The following is an 18,559-nucleotide window of genomic DNA, read 5'->3' as shown; positions in this document are numbered from 1 at the left end:
ATTAATGATGTTGAGCATCTTTTTATTTGCTTATTAGCCATTTGTATATCTTTTTTTGTGAAGTGTCTGTTTAAGTCTTTTGGCCACATTTTATTTGGGTTGTTCTTTTTATTGTTGAGTTGTAAGAGTTCCTGATTTATTCTAGATGCATGTCCTTTTCCTGATATCTCATTGTTAAATTTTCCTGAATATTTTCTCCCAGCCTCTAGATTACCTGTTTTTTTTTAATGGTGTCTTTTTATGAGCAAAAGTTTTTAATTTTGATGAAGTCCAGTTATCAACTTTTTAATGGTTTCTGCTTTCTGTGTCCTATCTTAGAAAGCTTTGCTAACCCTAAGGTTGCAAAACTATTTTCCTATTTCCTTTAGAATCTCCATCTCTAATTAATTTTTGTGTGTTTAAAAAAAAAAAAACCTGCATTTTACCTACCTTTTTAGGAGCTCTCAGAAATGCTAGAACTCTATGTGACTCTACTGAGGTTCATTAATGAAAAATGTTTGATTAAACAAAAGCTTACTACCTAAAACAGAAAGCTGATTTTAGTTGATAAAACATGCATTCAAATAATTGAGTTATTATTTATTTTATTCAATTATTTTTTAAAAACTGAATTTTATTTTATTTTGCTTAATTTTTTTTTAAAGAACTGACCACTAAAGGCAATTCTGAATCGCTTGTTTTAATGGAGGACAACATGGGCACAAATCCTGGCTTGGGCCATTTTATTATTGTTTTTTATGGTCACAGGCTTTTTTTCTTCTGTTCTTTTTTTTTTTTTCTTGACCACAACAATTATATTACCTTTAATTCATAAGTTAGCTTCAGTGGTCTAAAAAACATAACCCCCCCAAAATAAATAAATAAATAAAAAATAAAAAACATAACCCAGAACATTTTGGAAGATAAAAATAAGCTGGGCTGAGACAATTTTTTTCCTTCATAAGCTAGAAACAGAACACCTAGAGATGACTGAAGTTTTTCCTCTTATTATGATCTATGTATTGATTGCCCAAGAATTTTAAAATAGTTTATAAAGATTTTCCTGGTTAAAGCTATATTAGGATTCCTCTAATGTTAAATAAAATTACAGAATAAGAAGGAACGTGGATTTGGATTCTGAGGAAACTGAATTTGAATTCTGGCTTCCCCCAGTCCAATATTATTACCCATATGAATTTACCCAATGCACATAATTCCTTTGAGCATCAATTTCCTCAGCTGTAGAATGGGGTAATACCTACCCCTCAGAATAATTGCAAACATTAAATGCAATCTTGTATGTAAAATGCCTACCAAGTAGTTGGTGCTCAATAACTATGACCCCCTCCTTTTCTATTTCTAATTCTTGAGTTGTCCTCTCAAGAAAAGAACACATATAAAGCTACACAAACTCCAGAAAGTACATTTTTCTATATCAGCCTATACAGTGTTTCTCAAACTAGGATCTAGAACCTCTTGGAGACTTCAGAGAGCTTCTCAGGGGTCAGAGGCTTTTCTACAGGATTTTCAAAGGAAACTGTTTATATTTGGATGATTATCCTAAAATATTAAAATAAGCAGAGTCTGAAACTTCTGAATAAGTTATCTTTAGCTTATAACTAAGCATTGCCTTAAGATTTCAAAATGAATTTGCATTTACCTTTGCCATTTCAGCTTACTGAACTAAGGGACCATCAATGTGTCAGTGCTGTTTGGCTGGCATGTCCTACTATCTAAATGGCAGCAATGGCCAGTGTCTGCTGCTATACTCATGTTGTCTGTGAAGGCAAAATTTCTATTTCCTAGTAATAACATACATACGAATAACATTTTCAATGATTAAGACTTTAGTTTCTTATCTTTTTAGTAAATCAATACTTTGATTTCTCATCAAGAAAATGACATGCCACTGAGTATTTACTATTTTGTAGAGGCTAATGAGAAATGAACAGAGGTAGACTGAATAATATAAATGATGCACTTGCACCAAGAGAAAGCCAAATGCTTTCAGGACATTCTATACAAATAAAGATTTAATGGTAATTTGAATATTCTAAATTGAAAACAGAGTGGAAGCAATCATAATAAAATCTGATTTATGATCAATTTTGAAATGGTGTAAATGAGGCATTTTCAGTATCTAATTGCCTCTGTGAAATTCTGCATTCTCAAGCCTCATTCATGGTAAACATGGCGCTGAGCCTGTTGAAAAACCACAAGGCTTGTGATGCCTGTGTCAGACTTGTTTCTCTGTAGGAACCTGTCTGCCTTGTTTTGGGGGTGAGAGGGTAATTTTGATTATACAGCCTCTCTGTTAATCCTTTTCTCCCTTGCCAACAATTGTTGAAATATTGTCCAAATGGAGTCCCAAGCAGATATAAACAAAACACTATGAGAAACCTAGTTCCTTCTTTGCCTTCAACAGTCTATGAGCTCAGGGCTGAAACTGAAAAAAAAGAAAAGTTTAAAAAGTATTTCTAGGAGTTTAAAACTAACTTCACATAATCTTGTTCTAAATTTCAGCAAAATTTGATTATACATTTAGTGCTGATTTCAATTATACTGTTATGCCAACTCCATGTTGAAATAAGTAATACAGCTTTACAGAGTCATCAAGCAAGGATTGCTCACTGCAGAATGTTAATTAGGAGACCTAATTTTCCGAAACTGCCTTATTTCATAGAGTCTCAGCTCCCATCTATTGTGTGCTGTGTCCTGATTTCAAAAATGCTACAATATCAAAAAAGTATGTTCCAGTACCTATATAATTTGGTAGTAAACAAAGGTTGTTTTTTCAGAACATACTTATGTGAATTGGCATTCTCTGCATTAGTCAAAACACAGAAACAGATTAAGTATAGAATTGAACCTGAGGCTACATCTTTCCACTATCAAATCCAATAGTGGTTATTCAGTTTCAGCCAAACACATTATCACTGCAATAAATTAACGCTGTTAATTTGAATTGTATTGATTTGCAGTTGTGTGTTTAATTTGTAAATCTGCTTTGGTTTTACAGTATGTAATAGCTATAAGCATGAGTTTATACCCAGTTTTATGTTTACACATATTTAAATAACAATATAATAGAAGTAATTTCGGGAATACTGGGAGCCTAGAGAGAATTTATTGTTTTAAAGGGGGTCGTGCATATATCACCTGTGAGAAATTCTGCTCTAGTTCTTTAACAGCTCATTGTTCAAAAGTGCCATGACTCTAAAACCATGCGTTTTTGCTATTTCTGTACACATCTGATAATTTAAAGCCATTATAAAGATTTTTCCTCCAAAGGATTTGATCTTTAGTCAACTTTCAAATCTTTTTTTCTGTCTGTGGTAAACATTTTTCCTCTTTTCAGAATATAAACATTTTTCCTTTTCCTGGCTTAAACATGGTCATACAGAAGTGTAGCTGACTGAAGGAGCTTACAACTTGTTAGAGACATCAAGCTCATGTCCCTGGAACTCTGACCATCCTTCCAACTATAGATTCCTCTAATCATGTATCCTTTAATAAACTGGTTGTAAGGTTTCTAAAGAGAGTAAGAACATCTTCATGTTTTGATATATTTCTGCAAATCATAAAATTGAACATCAATTTACTATTTCTTAATAGCTTTGAAGTCAGAAATGCTTATTGGAAAGACAGGCTATTAGAAGAAATACATCAAAGCATATTTTATTTGTAATTGGGCAATTTAACTCAACAGGCTGTCATTTTTTTGCCTAATTTGGGGGGGGTGGGAAGAAGAGTATATTTTATTACTTTTCAAAAGCTGTGAAAGTAAAGAATTATAACTATAAACACAGAGAAAGATAGGTTGAGCAATAATCCCTGTAGGCTTTCTGTTCCTTTCTCTATTTTTGTTTCAGCAATACCAGAAATTCTTACATGGTTTCACACTTTCTTTTTGTACATCATAAAATTGGATACCAATTTTAAAACTTCTCAAAATTACTTATCTTTCACAGGTTTTTACTTCAAACTATTGTGTTGTGGAAAGGATAGGACGACCATAGGAAAGAGAAAAAAGAAACAAAACTTCACTTATTCTATAAATATGCCATATTCCTTGTTAAGGGTGCCATTTTAACACAATGCAGCCAAACCTATGCCCTTCACTTTACTTCAATATATGGAGGCTTTCACCTTTGGCCCTCAGTTCACTACGTGTAAGGCTGTAACTTGAGCAGCAGTTAATATCAGAATGTTTTAACACTAACGTTCCAGTATTTCTTGCAGGTAGATCTGTCCTGCATGTTTGTAGCATTAATAGGGCTAGGGTTAGGGTGTGGGGAAGTATACTTAAGTACAAGAATGATTCTCCACTTCAGCTCTAATAGTTTAATCCTTCGAATCCATCTCTCAGGCCGAACAGGTGCGCTTCAGCGTGTTCTTCAGTGTTCCAGTGGGTTGGAGGCCAGGCTCGAAGGCGGCCTAAGGGATGACACCTGTGAAGGGCGTGGTCACCCATGCTGGCTCCTCCCTCATCCCAATGACGCCTGCGCAGAATGGACTCAGGTCGAGACACGTGTGCTAATACTCGAAGAGCCAAGGGCGTCCTAAAGTGTGGTGCTGACCGTCAGATCTGAGTGGTCAGTCGTTGGGAGGAATCTCCCGGAGAGCTGGACGCTGGGCTCCGCCATTTCAACAAAGCCTCTGGAACAGGCACAAGGCTCCTATGTCATGGGTGAAATATCGGTGACACGTTCCATATTTTGCTGGGAGGACCCGAGCTCGATCCAGAGCCCTAGTGACCCAGCGTCCTGGTGGCCCAGCAAGCCAACCGATTCGCAAACCTTAGAGAGACTTGGGAGAGGCACCGCTTGTTCCAGGCAGGCCGCCAGGGCCGCCTCAATCGCGCCAGCCGGGTGGCCCACTCCGCATCGCGGCCGCCTCAGAGAGCGCGTGTCCAGCTCGCTAGCCGGGTCCTCGAGGGCGCCGCGCTCGCCACTCCCGGCATGCTCCGCAAGCCGAGCGCCCGCGCGGGAGGACCCACAGCCCGGGACCTGGGGCCCGCGACGGGGCCCCTTACCCAAGGTGCCCCGGGCGCTCATTTGCATGTCCCTCCGAAAGGTGAACCCAACAGACCTCGCGGTTTAGCAGTCATAGCACTAAACGTGCGAGCCTGCTCAGTGGTTGCGCGACATCAGATTTCCCCAAACGTTCGGCGGTCGCTGGGAAGACGCGCAATTCAGTCACCATAAGTGAAAGAAGCGAGAAAGTCCCGTACCTTATATAGGCTGTGGGCGAAGATACCCTTGTGCTCGCTTCGGCAGCACATATACTAAAATTGGAACGATACAGAGAAGATTAGCATGGCCCCTGCGCAAGGATGACACGCAAATTCGTGAAGCGTTCCATATTTTGTGCCCTTTCCCACCGTCCGGACACCCTTTGTTCATCAGCTCCAAAGGAAAGGCTATGGGTCAGAAGCACAACGTCTGGCACTTAAGGCTGAAATTAAGTGATACTCACTATAGTGAAAATAGTGAAAATCATATGGTGATTTTTCACTATAAAAATATTCGTGTAAGGCAATGTATGAAATGTGAATGAAGCCGAGTTGTACACCTGGGAATTTATGTGCAAATATGTCGTTTCTACGTATCTTGGAAATGAGAAAATGTCAACTTGCATTTCCTTCATAGAACTTGAAAGTTCTGAAATCGCCTTATTTATGGTCTGTCTCCCTTAACAACACAAACTCCAGAGGCCCAGGTGGGTTTAGATCTTATTCACTAAAGACTGACACATGAATCGCTCGATGAGTCCTTACCAAATCATTTCTAAATTATTAAATCACTGAATTATCGCGAAGTTAATGAATCCTTGCTAAAGGAAGTAAGCAACAGCAGTGCACAAATCTTGGGCCTACTTTGTGACATTCTTTGGTCGTTTTAGACCGGAGTTCCTGCGGTCTCAGACTGAGCTACACAAAAGCAGGGACTGTTACCAAGGAGTGGTTATACCGGATGAGATCAATGTTGGCCGGTGTCTGTGGATCCTAGAGCTCCAGTACCAGTTGAAAACTGGCTAGAAGCAGCAAGCCCATTCTGATCTGCTTTCCTAAGAAGTCATTTTTATCTGACTTCTAAGGAGCACTAAAAATGCCGCTTTACCTAAATCGGGTGGATTCAGTGATGGGAAATGTAAGAGAAAAGTTAATTGCCCAAACCATAAGCAGATTTTAAGCAATAGTAACAAGCATTCGACTGCAGACAGCAAGATTATCTAGGTAATTTAATAATAGAAATGAGACAGGTCGGTCGCGGGTATGCCGGGAGGCCATTGAGCTAGAATCGACCCTGGGAGGAAGGAGTATCTATCTGGTGGGAAAACCTTGCAGGAGGCCTCAGAGCGGGCTTCCAGAGCTGCCTCTCAAACCCCACTGTCTTTTGTGTTAATCAGCAAAGGGGTCAGGACGGTGGGGAAAAGCACAAAATATGGAACGCTTCACGAATTTGCGTGTCATCCTTGCGCAGGGGCCATGCTAATCTTCTCTGTATCGTTCCAATTTTAGTATATGTGCTGCCGAAGCGAGCACAATGGTATCTTCGCCCACAGCCTATATAAAGCACGGCGCCTCTCGACTCTTACACTTATAGTGACTGAACTGAGAGTCTTCCCAGCGATCGCCGAAGTTTAGGAAATTTGATGTCGAGCCCCACTCATGAGGCTCGCACATTTGGTGCTGTAGTCGCTAGACCGCGACGATCTGTCGGGTTCATCTGTCGGAGCGACATGCAAATGAGCGCCCGGGGCACCTTGGGTAAGTGGCCCCGTCGCGGGTCCCAGGTCCAGGCCGTTGGGTCCTCCCGCTGGGGCGCTCGGCCCGCGGAGCATGCCGGGAGTGGCGAGCGCGGCGGACTGCGCTGCGCGCGGCGCCCTAGAGGACCCGGCGAGCGAGCGGAACCCGCGCGGTGCGTGAGGCAGCCGTGGTGCGGAGTGAGCCGCGCGGGTGGTGCCGCACTTCAGAGCACGTCGTTTCCCACTTAAACTTCCTTTGATGAGTACTTGGGAAAAAAAAAAAAAGTAATCACCCAGCCTTATCACACCTCGAAGAGTTAAGGTAATTCCTTAATGTCACCTAATATTCACTCTACGTTCCAATTTCCTTGATTGTTTCAAAGATGCCTTTTATTGGTGGTTTGTCGTAAGGATCCAAACGAGGTTTCCGTCCTCCCACATGGTGTTTGGTTGCTATGCCTCTTAGGTCTCTATTAATCTCCTAAAGCCCCCTCTCCACTCCCGCCCTCCCCCCACCGCCATTTCTCTTCACGCTCTTGATTTGCTGGGGAAACCGGATACTTTCACCATGAAACGTCACATTTCTTTCATTTGGCTCATGTATTACTGATGATGTCGTTTAATTTGTTTCTCTATCCTCCATGTTTCTTCAAAGTTTGTAGTTAGATCTAAAGCCATAATTAGGTCCTGGTTTAATTTATTTCTTAAGCTTTAGAGGCCCATTGGTAGGGCGTATCCTTCCTATTGCATCTCAACATAAGGCAGGTAATGTCCGGCTGCACCCGTGGGTTCAGGTGAGGTCAGTAGCCTGATCCCTCCATTATCAAGTTTCCCATACATCTTTCACTTAATGATTTTAGAATACACTGGTGAACGTTGCCCAGGTAGAGGGTCTGGCGGTCTGTTTGTTGGTTTGTTTTTAACTCTTGGCTCATGAGCTATAAGGATGTAAACCCAAGGCCCTTGGTGTCCAACTTCTGTACCCCAAGGAAGAAATTGAGAATAAAAGACCAGGAAAAGAAATGAAGGAAGAGTGTCATTGATCGTTCAGCCCTTTCCGTCGTTTGGTTACATGAGCTAACAAATTGCCTTTCTTGCTTAGGCTAGGTTGGAGCCCAGTTTCTGTCTCCTCACTGCTAAGAGGCTCTTATGAAGCCAACAACGGGTCTCTAGACACCACCTCCCTCACACAGTCTGCTTTTCTTTAGCTACACTTTTCTTGGGTAGAATCGATTGGATAAGAAAAATAGCCCCACCCACTCATATCACTATTTGAAGGCAGGCTGTTTCTTTTCTGGATATTTTCTGAATGTTTTCTGTCAGGCTATACATTTACTGAACGCCTCACCCAGGAGGACAGTTGCTGGAGGTGTTCAAATTAACATCTTAGATTTCCTTACTCTGTTCTCACCTTTCTGTTACACAGTTGTCTTGCCCCCCCCCCCCCAAACTCTTGTGTTCTCCTACTCTTCTCCTCCTGTTTCTTCTTTCTCTGTCCTGTCCCTCCTCCCAGCTACATCGAATACCTCACTAACTGAGCATATTTACCCAGTTCACCTCACGCCTTTGTAATCACCCTCATGTTTTCACACTACACATTTGCAGCATTGAAACCCTATTGGCTTCTGCCAAACTACAAAATATTTAAGATCCCATATTTAGATTTTGACAAAAACAATTCTTGTTCTTATCACTGGTTAAGTATGTGTAAGTCTCCAATTGCTTTTTTATGGGGAGATAGTGATCTTTAAACACATCTTTTGGAAGTCATATAGGAACGTTCTGAGGAAGGTGGCTTTTTAGTTAGATAATCTTTTGTATCTTAAGATCTCACATGAGGAGTCTCAGTAGGCATTTTTTAACAAGCAGACTTTAGAAAAGGTTGATTTAAAGGATTTTTGTCAACTTATCTGACTTTTTAACAAGGTAAAAAAGCGTTTTATTTTTATATTCTGGAACATTTGGACTCTGTTACCAGTAAATGCTGTCATAATAATTCTAACTTTACATTAACAGTGGAATAAAACAATCATCTGTGTTTTCTTAGTGGTATGTAAAACTATGGTGCATCTTACAATCAGTGGCATTATAGATCCAAAGAGATAGAAAAATCTAATTTTTCAGAGAAGGAAACTGAGGCTGAGGTAAGTGTGTAGTGATTTCCCTGGGCAGTACTGGCACTGGTCCTACCGTCTTCTGAGGCCAAATTCATTTCTCTTTTTACTGTACCACTTGTTGTATTACTAGGTCATACTCTTTGCAATAGCTTAGAAAAGAATAAAGACTTCAAGCCTGTCATTTTACAGACACATTTCTGAGTCCTGCTCATTTTGCTGCAACAACAGGATAGCACACACTGATAAGCAGAGAATCTATCTTATTCTTTTTCTTTTTATTCACAGAAAGGGAACATTCAGTGATGTGACTCAGTTGAAACAGACAAAACCCACAAGTCATTTCCTCTTTAGGAATTTTGCTCTAATTAAAAAGAAGAGGAAGCTCAACCAGAATGCTCACATCCTCTTGAACAGGGAACAGATGAGTCACTTAGAAACACAGTATCAGTGACCAGCTTTACCTGGTGTGAAATTGGTGAACTTCAGCTGGGGAACAGAGGTTATCAACCTCGGCTGCAGTTTGTAATCATCATGAGAGTTTTTTTTTTTTTTATAATTTTTTAAAAATTAATTAATTAATTAATTTTTATGGCTGTGTTGGGTCTTCGCTTCTGCGCGAGGGTCTTCTCTAGTTGTGGCAAGCGGGGGCCACTCTTCATCGCGGTGCGCGGGCCTCTCACTGTCGTGGCTTCTCTTGTTGCGGAGCACAGGCTCCAGACGCGCAGGCTCAGTAATTGTGGCTCACGGGCCTAGTTGCTCCGTGGCATGTGGGATCTTCCCAGACCAGGGCTCGAACCCGTGTTCTCTGCATTGGCAGGCAGATTCTCAACCACTGCGCCACCAGGGAAGCCCTCAATACGATCTTTAACACATGTTCATATTATATCTGTATGAGAGGCATGATTTTTACCTTTTTTTTCCCCAAATGTCTTTTAACAGTTTGGAGGTCTTCTACTGAGTTGCCCAATGGATTCACCTAACAAAACTAGGTATAGTTCTGACCAGAGAAATGCAGCTCATGGGTTGCTTAACGCCCAGACACATCTTTTTTTTTGGCTCTCAAAATGACAACAACTTCGCTTTACTCTCTGTTTTTCTAGTTATAATATTGTTCTCTATTAATTTTGTGGTTTGTCTTTGTTTTGCTTACAGCAATGTCATTGCCCACTCTTGGTAGCAACGATTAGGAATTTGGTGTTATGTTCTGACCAGAACATGTGAATGGATTAATGATTTGTAGAGATCTTTTCTCTGTTGGGTGAGAGACAACAGAGAAACTAGTTTGTTAGTCTTGTTTGTTTGCTTATTCATTTATTTGGGCTCAAATAAGTTAAGAATGTTGTATTCCACCAAGAAGGAGAACAGCTCTTTGATATCTGAACCAGTAAATTTTTTGTGCTTTTGTGTTTACTGTTGACTCATGACTGAAATTTTAAAATTGAAACTATAAACTCTGTGTCTGTATGTCTATATGTCTACAATTCGGAAAGGTCTTTATGTCTCATTGTGTGGATGTGTAACGCTTTCCTGAATCCAGATGGTATTATTAGATTATAAAATTTCCTAAATTAAAGAAGTCCTGTTCTGACTGACTTATGAGATAAATAAGTGCTTATTTAAATATAATATTCCTGTAATTCTCAGAAAATAAGGAAATGGAATTTCTGAGATTTAAAATGTGCCAGATTTTAAAACTATTTTAAAAGAAATCAGCTCAGAATCATTTAAAGAATTCAAGTGCACATAATTTAGGTAAATCCTTGGCAAACTAGACTTTTTTAACGGTAAGATCCTCGAGGCAGTGCATCAGGATGGGATTCAGACATTTCTTTAACGGAAAGAAGGTCAGGCTCCTCTTCTGAGAGCAGAGCAGGAAGAAACAAAGATGAGAGCAGATACAGGTGTGCTTTCAGGGGTGTGTATGGAGTGGGAAGATACAGGGAGATGCTTGATGGATTTCAAGTCTGATGGATTCTCTTTTTAAGAATCTAGGAGGTGAGGCAGCCTGCTGAGGATGAAGGGCTAGGTTTGGGTAGAAGGCCTGGGGAGGGTAGCAAAAGCTTAGGAAAGTATTTCACAAAGTGGAGGAGCTAAGTCACTGATGTACTTGGAGGCGATTTTCTTGGGTACATAGGCAGAGTTGTTTTTAAAAGTTTAATAGTTATGAGTTTATTTTAATGCAAAGGTTTTTTTCATTTTAATAGTTTTGTTTTTAAATGTGTATTGGAAAAAAACAATTAGCACATCAAACTTAATATTTTATGGATATTACTTATAAAGCAAAAATACTGTCTAAAAATTAAGTTAATTTGAAGAAAGGGCTTCAGTTACTATTACCTCAGGTGCTACTTTGATATGGCAAAAATCCCAAAGGTGGTACTCAAAAATTTGGGAAAGTTTGATTTAAATAAGATATCCAATAGGGCACTTGGGAAAAGAGGAGCACTGTGGGTGAAAAGACTGGTGAGTGGTGCTGAGACCCTAGCCACCTGAAATCACAGCTTTTAGCACTGGCTCAGACCATAATTCTTCCTTGAGAAGCCCTCATGCTTTCATGGGGATGTTGCCGGTAACTGCTGAAAAAATAGGATTTGTCAGAATCAGGATAAGCAACATAAACTGGAGAGTAAAACAGTGCATTCTTTTTTTTTTTTTTTTCTTTTTGGTTTAAAACAACCGATTTATTATTCTACAATTCTGGAGGTCATCAGAAGTCTGACATGGATCTCAATGAGCTAAATCTGTTGGCAGGGCTGACTTCTTTTCTGGAAGTTCTAGGGAAGAATCTGTTTCTTCACCTTTTCAGCTTCTAGAGGTCACCTGCATTTCGTGGCCTGTGGCCCCTTCCATCTTCAAAGCCAGCAATGCCATCTGAGTCCTTCTGCTGCCATCTCTCTGATTCTCTCCTGCCTCCTTATTCTCCCAGTCGATTCTTGAATTCAGAAATTCCTGCCCATCTTGTTGGGCTTAATGCATATGAGAGAGTAGAGGACAACATATATAATTATGATAGGTCATAGCACAGTCATAAACTCTTGCTATGGAAACAGGTGAGAGTTGCTAACCAGGAGAGCTAGAGAAGATACTTTTGAGGTGACATTTCACCAGGTGGGCAGGGTTGATGAGAAGCCAAGGGAAGTCACACCATAAAAGCTCAGAGGTGTGGAAGGGCATGATGAGTAGAGGGTGTATGAGATGATCCAGAAGGCCTGACTCAGATGAACTCTTCCCAGCCTTGATGGCTGAATGTTCTTCTAGTCACTAGAGCACTGCATTTTTACTCAAATTCTAAAACATCCTTTTTAAACTGTGATACCCTTTTTAGGAGGGCTAAGGCAGGAAGCTGTTATCATTGCTTGGGTTTATTTTTAACCCAATCTGTGGGTTAAAAATAACTGTGAGTGTGGGTCCAGAATAGAGGAGGGAACTTTCCATAAGAGCAGCCAAGTATCTGGAACCTGTGGTTGCCTGTGTGGAGTGTTCTAAGGGGATGTCCTGGGAAAGCAGAGGCCACTGATTAATTAGGGAGGGAAATGAGCAGTTTCCCAGGCGGGCTGAGTCAGTGAGGACCATTCGCATATTCATTCATTAAATATCTGTGTCTAGTCTCATGAATGTAGGAAATTCATTTAGTGGTCCACCTAATCCTTTACTTTCTAGGTCTAATAAATTTCAGAACTCATCAGTGGAAGATAATGATGATGATGTTTTTATCAAACCTGTACAGCCTCCCAACCTTCTGCACTAGTGGCAGCTGATCAAAGAACCATAACATTTATATCATCAAAAAATTAGGAGCTACAATGAAATGATTCCAAAATTCTTCCTTCCTCAGAAGAATTGGCTTCTCAGAAGGGAAGTGTGAGACAATTGTCACTGGTGATGAAGAGGACATGGAAACAAATCAAGGGAGAGAGAAAAATTCCTCCAATTTCATTGAATGGAGACCTCCTGAAACTAAAACTAGAACCCATGATGTGGATTTCTCCACTTCCAGTTTTTCAAGAAGACCAAGACTGCAGTAGGACCTTTTAATCCTGGTAGAATGAATGTGGCAGGAGACTATTTCAAAATGTAGATTCTGCAACTCATCATAATCCTGATTCTTGGATCTCCCAGTCAGCATCATTTCCCTGTAATCAGAATCAGCCAGGGGTAGAGTCTTTATCACCAGTAGCCTTGCTTCCTAAACAGATTTTCCAGTCTTCTGCCCACTAAACCAGTTAAAGTCTCTTGCGCAAACTGCAAAAAAAGAAGGGATAGATTAATAAAAATAGCTGTGTCTTCTCTGATTTATCAATATTACATATAATGCAAGTGTACTTTTTTTTATACTTGGGTATGGTTTTTCTAAACTTATACATGTTTACAGGTCAAGTAAGCTATCATTACTTCCATTTAATGCTTTGCTTATGAAAAATATAAATTTGTGTTTGACCAAATTAAATCCTTATTTTGATGTACTTTGTTTAATTAGTAATTATATCAGCTTAAAGATAAATTTCCAAGATCTAGGTAAGTTAAATCTTGGATTGGCATTAGATTGGATTAATTAATGGAAAATCATTGGATACCTAGATCATTTACAAGTAAGATCGAACACTAAAGTATTAATTATTAAGCATAATTTAAATTTTATATACCTTAGCTTCTTATTTTTATATACTACAGAAAAACTATATCTTTGGTTCATGTTAATGAACACGTTCATTTCTACCATTTTGAGAAGTTGTATATGGAATATTAGTGACTGTAGAAAGTTGTGTTATGTGAATTCATGAGCTCTGCTAGTCTGATAAAATGCTGGGGTGTGACAGTTCACATTATCCACCCCCCCAGTCTTCTATGCAAAATAGAAGTTATTTTGGTTAAAAGTTATAATTATTATAAATGGTTGAGACTACACTGAGAAGCAGTAGTTTCAGAGAATTATAACTGTGTACATGCTTCTGTGTTTTCAGGAAAAGACTAGTTTTGTCCTAAAGCAGCAGCATGAAGTTTTTCATAATATTACCTTGTTTTTCTTTTAATCTCTCTAGTATCTGTAATGAGGTCTCCTCTTTTGTTCCTGATGTTGGTAACTTATGTTTTCTCTCCTATTTTCTTGATTTGTCTGGCTAGAATTTTATTAATTTTGTTGTATTTTGCCAAAAACTCCCACCAGTTTTGGTTTCATTTTTTTTTCTATTGCTTGTTCATTTCTATGTTAATTTCTACTCTTTATTTCCTTCCTTATATTTACTTTAGCTTTAATATACACTTCTTTCTCTTGTTTCTTATAGTGGAAATTTGGATTATTAATTTTAGACCTTCTTTTCTAATAGAAGCATTTAAATTTGCTTCTAGGCAATTTTAGCTGCTGTAGCTGTACCCCACACATTCTTTAAAAAAATTTTAAAAATTTTATTTAAGTATAGTTGATTTACGATGTTGTGTTAATTTCTGCCATACAGCAAAGTGACTCAGTTATACACATATATATTCTTTTTCATATTCTTTTCCATTATGGTTTATCACAGGGTATTGAATATAGTTCCCTGAGTTATACAGTAGTGTATATCCATACACTATACAAGTATATGGATAATCCATGCAAGTTATTGTAATCCATACAAGTTATTGTTTATCCATACTATATATAGTAGTTTGCATCTGCTAATCCCAAACTCCCAATCCTTCCCTTCCCCACCTGCCTCCCCACTCCCCCCTGGGAACCATAAGTCTGTTCTCTTTGGCTGTGGGTCTGTTTTGTTTCATAGATTTGTTCATTTGTGTTGTATTTTAGATTCTACATATAAGTGATAACATATGCTATTTGTCTTTCTCTTTCTGACTTACTTCGCTTAGTATGATAATCTCTAGGTCCATCCATGTTGCTGAAAATGGCATTATTTCATTCTTTTTTATGGCTAATAGCCCATTGTATATATACACCACATCTTTATCCATTCATCTGATGGACATTTAGGTTGTTTCTGTGTGTTGGCTATTGTAAATAGTGTTTCTGTGAACATAGCGGTGCATTTATCTTTTTGAATTATAGTTTTATCTGGGTATATGCCCAGGAGTGGGATTGCTGGATCATATGGCAACTCTATTTTTAGCTTTTTGAGGAACCTCCATACTGTTTTCCATAATGGCTGCATCAATTTACATTCCACTAACAGTGTAAGAGGGTTCCCTTTTCTCCACACCCTCTCCACCATTTATTATTTGTAGACTTTTTGATGATGGCCATTCTGATTGGTGTGAGGTGATACCTCACTGTAGTTTTAATTTGCATTTCTCTAATAATTAGTGATGATGAACATCTTTTCATGTACCTCTTGGCCATCTATATGTATTCTTTGAAACAGTGTCTATCTTGGTCTTCTGCCCATTTTTCGTTTGGGTTGTTTGTTTTTTTGTTACTGAGTTGTTTGAGCCGTTTGTATATTTTGGAAATTAAGCCCTATCAGTTGCATTGTTTGCAGATCTTTTCTTCCATTCTGTAGGTTGTCTTTTCATTTTGTTTATGGTTTCCTTTGCTGTGCAAGAGCTTGTAAGTTTGATTAGGTCCCAGTTGTTTTTTTTCGCTTTTATTTCTGTTGCTTTGGGAGACCTGAGAAAACATTGCTACGATTTATGTCAGAGAATGTTTTGCCTATGTTTTCTTCTAGGTGCATTTATCTTTTTTTTTTTTTATAAATTTATTTATTTATTTATTTTTGGCTGTGTTGGGTCTTCGTCTCTGTGTGAGGGCCCTCTCTAGTTGCGGCAAGCGGGGGCCACTCCTCATCGCGGTGCGCGGGCCTGTCACTGCCGCGGCCTCTCCCGTTGCGGAGCACAGGCTCCAGACGCACAGGCTCAGCAATTGTGGCTCACGGGCCCAGTCGCCCCGCGGCATGTGGGATCCCCCCAGACCAGGGCTCGAACCCGTGTCCCCTGCATTGGCAGGCAGACTCTCAACGACTGCGCCACCAGGGAAGCCCCTGCATTTATCTTTTTGAATTATAGTTTTATGTCTGTAAGACACATACAGTGTCTTATGGTGACATATGGTGTCATGTCATATTTAAGTCTTTAAGCCATTTTGAGTTCATTTTTTTGTATGATGGGAGTGTCCTAACTTCATTGATTTACATGTGGCTGTCCAACTTTTCCAACACCATTTGCTGAAGAGACTGTCTTTTCCCCATTGTATATTCTTGCCTCCTTTGTTGAAGATTAATTGACCATGGGTGTCTGGATTTATTTCTGGGCTCTCTATTCTGTTCCATTGATACCACGCTGTTTTGATTACTGTAGCTTTCTAGTATTGTCTAAAGTCTGGGAGGGTTTTGCCTCCTGCTTTGTTCTTTTCCCTCAAGGATCGCTTTGGCAATTCTGGGTCTTTTTTGGTTCCATATAAATTTTAAGATTATTTGTTCTAGTTCTATGAAAAATGTCATGTGTAATTTGATAGGGATCACATTAAATCTGTAGGTTGCTTTGGGTAGTATGGCCATTATAGCAATATTAATTCTTCCAATCCAAGAGTATGTTTACCCCACACATTTTAATGTGCTGTGTTTATATTTTCATTTAGTTAAAAATATTTACTTTACTTTTTATCTTTTTTTTCTTTGTCACATGGATCATTTAGATGCTTACTTTTAGTTTCCAAATATTTGGGGGGTTTTCTAGAAATCTTTGTATTATTTTTTAATTTAACTCCCTTGAGGTATGGTTTCAGTTATTTTAAATTTATTGAGACTTGTTCTACAGCCCAGGTTCTATGCCTAGTGAATGTTCCATGTGGGCAGAAAAACAATGTGCAGTTTGGCTGGAGTGTTCTATAAATGTTAATAGGTCAAGTTAGTTGATAATGTTGTTCAAATCATGTATATCCTTGGGACTTCCCTGGTGGCGCAGTGGTTAAGAATCTGCCTGCCAATGCAGGGGACACGGTTTTGAGCCCCGATCCAGGAAGATCCCACATGCCGAGGAGCAACTAAGCCTGTGTGCCACAACTACTGAGCCCACATGCCACAACTACTGAAGCCCATGCGTCTAGAGCCCGTGCTATGCAACAAGAGAAGCCACCGCAATGAGAAGCCTGCACACCACAACAAAGAGTAGCCCCCACTCACCACAACTAGAGAAAACCTGCGTACAGCAACGAAGACCCAACGCAGCCAAAAATAAATAAATAAATAAATTAATGAATTAATTTAAAAAATGCTTTATAAAAAAAGAATCATATATATCCTTACTGATTTTTTGTACTTCTTCCATCAGTTATTGAGTGAGGACTGTTGAGGTCTCTAGCTATAATTATGGAGTTTTCTATTTGGTCTTTTAGTTCCAACAGTTCTTGCTTCATATATTTTGAAGCAGATGTTGTTGTTAGCTATATACACATTTAGGATTGCTATGTCTTCTTGAGGAATTGATCCTGTTATCATTGTGAAATGTTCCTCAGTGATCACAACTAGTAAAATTAATCTAGTGGATTTTTGTTGATTTATAGAAACATTTAAAATGGACACACAACTTGTGTTTTGTAAAAGCCACATCCCCTGTATCCTGCTTCAGTTTTTTCCATGGCATCTGTGTCCATCACACAATTTATTTGTTTGTTTTTTTCTATCTTCCCCCACTAGAATAAAACTTCCAAAGAGTAGGACTTCATTTGTTTTGCTCCCTGCTGTATCCCAATTACCTGTCACAAAGTCTGACCTCAATAAATACTTTCTGAATGAATTAATGTATAAAAAAGCTGCAACAGCTATGAGCAGATAATATTCCCATGACTCTATCCCATTTACTCCATGGTAAGAAGGCCTCTGCTCACACAGGGGCTATTTCAGAAATAACTTCTACACTCCAGTGTGCTCTCACACTGCCCTTCAGCACAACTAGTGCCACAAAACAGTGTTGCTTTGGGTTCTTAGGGTCTCAGGGAGACGTTAGTAAGATAATTCTTTGTTTTAATTTGCTCTGTGTATCTTTAGTCCTGAATCATTCCAGAATGGTGATTCCAGAATGACAGACACCCAGACTCTGCCCCCAACACCCTGGACCTGTATTATGTGCCTCCAGTCACTCCTTCAGGAGGCCATTCAGGCCCTCATGTAAGATGGACTTTTGGGCCAGCCTCACTGCTTCCAGGAGTGGCTCTATATATCCCTGGATTGTAGGGTGAGTAGGAGTTTGGTTCTTATACCAAGACCCCAACTGTATAAAGCATTTACATTTCACATCTCCGTAGCCACACTGTGGTTTCACTTCCCCCACCGACTCTGTTCCTTCACACAGCTGAAGGGTTTTGTTTTCCCAGGAAATTTAGGCTTCAAATTCACCAGGAAAACTGAGCCTACCCTGACTGAAATATTTGATAATGTAAACTGCAGATAAAACATCAGTCAAGTATTCCTCTCATATTTACTTCTGAAGAGAAAAAAAACCTTTTAAAATTAATCGTGTGTTTCGTGTATCATAGAAAGATCCCTGAGCCTGATGGTCAGAGTTCAAATCCCAGCTCCATCCCTTGGACATACACCTTCCTGTGAAGGGAGAAAATAATAGTGTCGGCTCTGCTCGCCTCTGAGGGTTGATGGAAGAATCTATGAGAAATGCTTGGGAAAGTGCCCTGTGCATTGCAAAGCTCTGCAGGTGTGTAAATTTCTGTCGTTGCCATGAGAAGCTTTTTCAACTTTAAGGTTTGCAGTGATTGAATATTTTTTGTTCAT

General features: G+C 39.4%; 1 protein-coding gene and 1 long non-coding RNA gene across 7 annotated transcripts in view; one reads left to right on the top strand and one right to left on the bottom strand.

Moving 5' to 3' along the window:
* The window catches only part of LOC309625139, a 479,966-nt gene that overhangs the window by 214,180 nt on the left and 247,227 nt on the right, over positions 1–18,559 (bottom strand). The window lies entirely within an intron of this gene.
* AKAP6 (A-kinase anchoring protein 6) overlaps positions 6,683–18,559 on the top strand; it is a 572,476-nt gene continuing 560,599 nt past the window's right edge. For 5 of the 6 annotated variants that reach the window (XM_082384022.1, XM_082384023.1, XM_082384021.1 and 2 more), the window contains exon 1: positions 6,683–7,051. The gene's annotated coding sequence lies outside the window, so the exon portion shown is untranslated. Of the gene's footprint in view, positions 7,052–17,821; positions 18,009–18,309; positions 18,483–18,559 lie in introns of all 6 variants that reach the window. The other variant, XM_082384019.1, reaches the window with a different exon arrangement.

The sequence above is a fragment of the Balaenoptera borealis genome (genome assembly GCF_965194805.1).
Source record: "Balaenoptera borealis genome assembly, chromosome: 3".
NCBI lineage: Eukaryota > Metazoa > Chordata > Mammalia > Artiodactyla > Balaenopteridae > Balaenoptera > Balaenoptera borealis.
Note: the sequence above shows the minus strand (reverse complement) of the source record. Positions and strands in the feature narration are given on the sequence as shown.